Genomic DNA, 6000 nt, shown 5'->3' with positions numbered 1-6000 from the left:
GAATACAATAAGTGGAAGGAGGTGAGGGTGAGGGTGATAGGCCGGAGAGGGGGTGGGGGCGGAGAGGTCGGGAAGAAGATTGCAGGTCAAGAAGGCGGTGCTGAGTCCGAGGGTTGGGACTGAGATAAGGTGGGGGGACGGGAAATGAGGAAGCTGGAGAAATCTACATTCATCCCTTGTGGTTGGAGGGTTCCTAGGCGGAAGATGAGGCGCTCTTCCTCCAGGCGTCGTGTTGCCATGGTCTGGCGATGGAGGAGGCCAAGGACCTGCATGTCCTTGGCGGAGTGGGAGGGGGAGTTAAAGTTTTCAGCCACAGGACGGTTGGGTTGGTTGGTGCAGGTGTCCCAGAGGTGTTCCCTGAAACGTTCCGCAAGTAGGCGGCCCGTCTCCCCAACGTAGAGGAGACCACATCGGGGGCAGCGGATAGAGTAAATGATGTGTGTGGAGGTGCAGGTGAATTTGCAATGGATATGGAAGGATCCATTGGGGCCTTGAGGGAGGTGTGGGCGCAAGTTTTGCATTTCTTGCGGTTGCAGGGGAAGGTGCCGGGAGTGGAAATTGGATCGGTGGGGGGTATGGACCTGACGAGGGAGTCGCGGAGGGATTGGTCTCTCCGGAACGCTGATAGGGGTGGGGAGGGAAATATATCCCTGGTGGTGGGGTCTGTTTGGAGGTGGCAGAAATGACGGTTGATGATACGATGTATCCGGAGGTTGGTGGGGTGGAAGGTGAGGACCAGTAGGGTTCTGTCCTGGTGGCGATTGGAGGGGCAGGGTTCAGAGCGGAGGTGTGGGAAGTGGAGGAGATGGAGTGGAGACCATCGTCGACCACATCGGAGGGGAAATTGTGGTCTTTGAAGAAGGAGACCATTTGAGTTGTTCGGTAGTGGAATTGGTCCTCCTGGGAGCAGATGCAGTGGAGGCGAAGGAATTGGGAATATGGGATGGCGTTTTTACAGGGAGCAGGGTGGGAGGAGGTGTAATCTAGGTAGCTGTGGGAGTCGGTCAATTTGTAGTAAATGTCTGTGTTGAGTTGGTCGCCCGAGATAGAAATGGAGAGGTCTAGGAAGGGGAGGGCGGAGTCTGAGACGGTCCAGATAAATTTGAAGTCGGGGTGGAAGGTGTTAGTAAAGTGGATGAACTGTTCAACCTCCTCGTGGGAGCATGAGGTAGTGCCAATCCAATCATCGATGTAGCGGAGGAAAAGGTGGGGGGTGGTGCCAGTGTAGCTGCGGAAAATGGACTGTTCCACATATCCGATGAAGAGGCAGGCATAGCTGGGGACCATGCGGGTGCCCATGGCTACTCCTTTGGTTTGGAGGAAATGAGAGGATTGGAAGGAGAAGTTGTTAAGAGTGAGGACCGGGGGATCTAAGATGGTGGCGATCTGAGAAGATCATACTGCAGAGCTTCACATCACAGCAGGAGCAGGACGGTCCTTTAACCCACCCAACCCAGGTCATTAGGATTTCTTGGGGTGTTGGAAAGATTGTGGAGCCCCAAGAAACATTTAAAAATTGACTTACCTGTATTTTCAGTTGTCCAGAAATGCCTAAAAAGGGAGGAGGAGCATCTGAGACCGGGCCTGCAGCAGCCTCGGAGCCGATTACTCTCCAGGACCTGGTGAACCAGCTCTCGAAATCTCGCGAGATGTTGGGGAAACAGATTGAAGAGAAGCTGACTCCAGTCTCTCTCACGCTGCAGAAACATGAGCAGCAGCTGAGAGACGTGGAGAAGAGGACGGATGAGGTGGAGCACAGGGTCACAGTGGTGAAAGCTGAAGCCAGTTCATTCAAGGAAGAGATCCAAGCCCTGAAGACGCAGGTTCGTAATTTGCGTGACCAAGTGGATGATCTTGAAAACAGGGGCAGGAGAAAAAACATTCGGATCATCGGTCTGCCCGAGGGTAAAGAAGGTGAGCGGCCTGCGGAATTTGTTGAAGATTGGCTTTCGAATTTCCTTGACTTGGAGACTGGCATGAGAGAATTGAAGATAGAGAGGGCTCACCGGGTCGCAGCACGGAGGTCGGGTCTGGGTCAACACCCTCGTCCTTTCCTGGTGCGGTTCCATCATTACCGGGATAAGGAGAGAGTCATGGAGGCTTCCAGACTCCAGGGGAAGGATCCAAAGGCCCTAATTTACGAGGGGTCTAGGATCACGTTTTTTCAGGACGTTTCAGCGTCGGTGATCCAGAAACGAAAATCGTACGATGGTGTCAAGAGGAGATTGAAGGAGCTTGGGATTCAGTACTCTGAGATATCCGGCAGTGCTTCGGATCACCTTAGATGGATCCGTGCATCTCTTTGACACATCGGAGAAGGCAAGAGACTTTGTGGACAAACTAACCTAATTTAAACAATTGTAGTATGTATAAATATTGTTGCTTGGGTATGCGTTTATCATTCTGTAAAAGAAATGGAGGAAATCCGGTTGGAGCTTTGTTTTTCCCTTTTTTTTCCTCGATTGATAATAATTTGGTTCAAACTGTGTCTGGTGGTGGTTAAGATGTACATTTTAAATTTCTAAGTTAGGACATACCAAAAGATGGGTGGGGTATTTATTTCCTTTTTTTAAATAAAAGAATGTTGTTTTATTCATATTGATATTCTATGGGGTATTTATTCTTTTTAGCTTGTGCTTGCGATGAGGCTCTAGCTGGGAGAAGTGAAGGTGGTTGAGATGGTTAGATGACTATTTATGGGCAGTTCAGGACGGGTAGTTGCCCCCTCCGGGCAGGGGGTGAGTTCCCCTACTCAGCGCTATTGCCGCTTTATATGTTGGTTTGTTTTCTGGTTTTTGTTGTTTTTTATTTTTAATAATTTTGTATGTTTGTTAAATGTAGTGGTTTTAGTTTATGTAGTTTTTATATTTGGTGGACCATGCGACACTAAGGCTCAGCAATTTGTGGTTCGGGTTCCTCCTCTCTGGAATTTAAATGAAATTGCAGAAGATTATGGCTAATGATTTGATTAAATGGTGTACCTGGAATATCAAGGGAAGTCACTCACCAATTAAGAGGAAGAAGGTACTCTTGAGTGTTAGAAAGGAGAAGGTGGATATTGCTTTGTTACAGGAGACACATTTGGATGACAAGGAGCATCTGAAATTACAGCATAATGGCTTTGGCCGAGTTTATTTTTCATCATTTAATACCAAAGTAGGGGAGTGGCTATATTGGTTAGGAAAAATCTCTCATTTAAATTGTTGGAATGTGTTAAAGACACATACGGGAGGTTTGTAATTCTTAAAGCCTTGATAAATGGGGAAGAATATGGCATTTTAAATGTTTATTGTCCCCCAGCTCATCCTCTTAAATTCTTGGTAGATGCTTTTTCTAAACTGATAAGTCTCAAGTCTCAGCACATCATTATAGGGGGAGATTTTTAACTGCCTCATGGACCCCACAGTAGACAGGTTGCCTAAAGGTCCCTTGATACGCTCTGCACAAACTAAACAGTTATTGGGTTTGTGTGGGGAATTAGGATTGGTGGACGTCTGGAGGTGTCTCCACCCTACAGGTAGGGATTTCACGTTTTTTTCCAATCCGCACAGCTGTCACATAAGGATTGATTTTTTTCTGACCCCTGTGGTAACCCTGGATCTGGTGGCATCCTGTACGATTGGTAATATTGCCATCTCTGATCATGCTCCAGTGTACCTCATGGTTAAAATTAAGGATGTTACAGTGGATTCAAGGTACTGGTGAATGGACCCTTTTATTTTCATGGACAGCAAGTTTGTGGAGTATTCCTCTAGGGAATTTCAAGCATTCTTAGACATCAACATAGGTTCTGTTGATAGCTCATCTGTTCTCTGGGAAACTGCCAAAGCTTATGCCAGAGGGTTAGTTATTTCATATTCCACAAGTAGGAAGCGACAGAAGGGTGAGCAGCAACGTCTCCTTGAAGCACGGTTGAAGGCAGCGGAGAAGGCCTATTTTGACAGATTCTGGATTAGTGGTGCTGGAAGAGCACAGCAGTTTAGGCAGCATCCAAGGAGCAGCGAAATCGACATTTCGGGCAAAAGCCCTTCCTCGTTGGTCAAACTACAGAGGATTACGGCACTGCGGTCTGCACTAAATTCCGTGCTCACGCAGGCAGCAAAGAAGGAGCTGGCTTTTGCAAAGCAAAGGTTATATGAGCATGGTGACAAGCCAGGCAAATACTTAGCATACCTTGCCAGAAAGAGAAGTGCCCTACAAACCATTACAGCGATTAGGGAGGGGTCTGGGAACCTAACATGTGATTCTAAAAAGATTAATGTGGCGTTCCAGAGATTCTACTCTAAATTATAACAGTCTGAGAATTGTGAGGAGGGGCAGGCCAAAATGGAATCCTTTTTTAGAGATCTGAAGCTCCCGGGTGTGACTCCCGAACTACAGTCCTTTCTCAATGCCCCATTATCAGAGCAAGAAGTGCAGGAAGCTGTGAGGCAGCTTCAGAGTGGAAAGGCGCCTGGTCCTGATGGACTTCCCAGTGAATTCTATAAGGAATTTATAAGTATACTGTCAGGCCCGATGCTGAATATGTTTAATGATTCATACAGTCATGTTTGTCTCCCATCATCTCTGAGAGAGGCCAATATTTCACTTATCCTTAAAAAAGGGAAGGATCCGGAAGAGTGTGCTTCATACAGGCCCATCTTGCTCTTAAATGTGGACTTTAAGATCCTCTCTAAGGCTCTTGCATTAAGGCTGGAGACTTTGTTACCTTCTATTATTAAAGAGGATCAGATGGGCTTCATAAAGGGTCGCAGATCCTCCAATGACGTTAAGAGGCCGCTTAACGTAATTCAAGCATGCCAACAGCAGTCAATACAGGGATTGGTGATTTATTTAGGTGCAGAGAAGGCATTTGACTGAGTTGAGTGGCCGTACCTTTTCTATACTCTAGACCGGTTTGGTCTGGGCGAAGTTTTCATAAGATGGGTAAAGGTTCTCTACAGTGTACCTCTCGCTGTGGTCATTACCAACGGGGTACGATCAAGCAATTTTAATATTTCTAGGGGCAGCCAGCAATCTCAATATATCAGCTCCAGAAGTGGGGTCAAAATTACATAAGATCTCACTGTATGCAGATGATGTTCTAATTTTCTTGACAAATCCAGCAATTTCAGTGCCTTGCCTGATACAATGCATTCACGCGTTTGGCTCTTTTTCAGGGTATAAGATTAATTTTGCTAAATCAGAGGCTATGCCTATGGGTGGTCTTACTAAAGAGTTGGCTCTTGAGAGTGACTATAGATTCCCATTTAGGTGGGCACAGGGGGGGTTTGTGTATTTGGGCATATTCATTACTCCAGTTCTGGATTGGCTGTTCAAAGCCAATTTTACTCAATTATTTGAAAAAATTAAACAAGATCTCCAAAGATGGGAGGCACTTCCAGTCTCATGGTTGGGTCAGATAGTGCTTATTAAGATGAATATTCTCCCTCGTTTGCTATACCCTACACGGATGCTCCCCCTGATTTTCAATAAACATACACTCAGGAGACTGAACAGTTGGTTCAGCTCCTTTAACAAGCACCATAAACAGCCGCTCATTAAATTAGCCAAACTGCAGTTGCCTCACAGATTGGGGGGAGTAGACCTTCCGGACATTAAAAATGACCAATTAAGCTCGCTTTTGACCTACGTAAGTGATAGGGTTTGTGGGGACCCTCTTTCAATATGGCTAGATATCGAAGTCTCCCAGGCAAGGTGTCCCCTTACCAGTTTGCTGTTTTTGGACTAGGTGAGGACAGTTAGGGAATATTGCCATAACCCAATAGTCATCAATACTGTTAAAGCATGGAGGGCAATTCGGCAGAGGGAAGGTAATATTGGCAAAACATCTTTGTTTACACCTTTAGTGGGTATGCCGAGTTTTCAACCAGGTATGATAGATTCAGGATTTAAATGTTGGGCAGCTAGGGGTATATCTTGCATGGGTGATTTATTTGAGGGAGATGTAATGATGTCCTTCGATCGGTTAGTACGGGAGTACGAGTTACCTAATAGAGA

Source organism: Chiloscyllium plagiosum, chromosome 19 (genome assembly GCF_004010195.1).
Source record: "Chiloscyllium plagiosum isolate BGI_BamShark_2017 chromosome 19, ASM401019v2, whole genome shotgun sequence".
NCBI lineage: Eukaryota > Metazoa > Chordata > Chondrichthyes > Orectolobiformes > Hemiscylliidae > Chiloscyllium > Chiloscyllium plagiosum.
This window is presented reverse-complemented; position numbering follows the sequence as displayed.